The sequence below is a fragment of the Myotis davidii genome, unplaced genomic scaffold (assembly GCF_000327345.1).
Source record: "Myotis davidii unplaced genomic scaffold, ASM32734v1 scaffold37, whole genome shotgun sequence".
NCBI lineage: Eukaryota > Metazoa > Chordata > Mammalia > Chiroptera > Vespertilionidae > Myotis > Myotis davidii.
The window spans coordinates 854,927-855,482 of NW_006289395.1; the positions used below are offsets into that span (position 1 = coordinate 854,927).

The 556-nt window shown below is 66.0% G+C and overlaps 1 protein-coding gene across 1 annotated transcript in view; it reads right to left on the reverse strand.

Annotated features, from left to right (window-relative positions):
• HES7 (hes family bHLH transcription factor 7) overlaps nucleotides 1–556 on the reverse strand; it is a 3,232-nt gene that overhangs the window by 2,286 nt on the left and 390 nt on the right. The window lies entirely within an intron of this gene.

The following is a 556-nucleotide window of genomic DNA, read 5'->3' on the forward strand; positions in this document are numbered from 1 at the left end:
GGACCCCGCCCCTGGGACAGCCCGGCCTCCACCCCCTTCCCCGAGACTCCTGAGAGCCTAGGGCCCGACCCGCGCGACCCCTCTCCGCTCCCCCTCCCAGCGCCCCTAGGGGTCCATTTCTGAAGCTCGCCTCCTCTCTCTCCCGGGTCTTCTGCATTCTCCTCTCTCAGTCTCGTCCTCCCTCCTCCCCTCTCTGTGTCTCTCCTCCTCTTTTCTCTCTACTTCTCCGCATCGTGCAGTGTCTCTCTGTCTCAGTGGAGAACTTTGAGGGCCCTCTTTGCGCCCAGACACGTGGGCCACAAGGTGCCGGACTCAGAGTTGGCGGCCCTGAGTGTAGAAAGGGAGATACCCCGCGCGACCGCACCTCCTCTTCTCCCTCTCACCCGTCTGAGCGGTCACCCTTCGTCACTGGTTCTAAAATCCGCCGCCCCGCCTCGGGGCTCTGGAGCCCGTGCCCACCCGGCCAGCCCGCGCGGAGCAAGTGCGCGTCTCGCCTTTTATGCCCGCCCTCCTCCCGCCTCCCTCCTCCCCGAGCTCTGTGCTCCTCTGGGTGGTT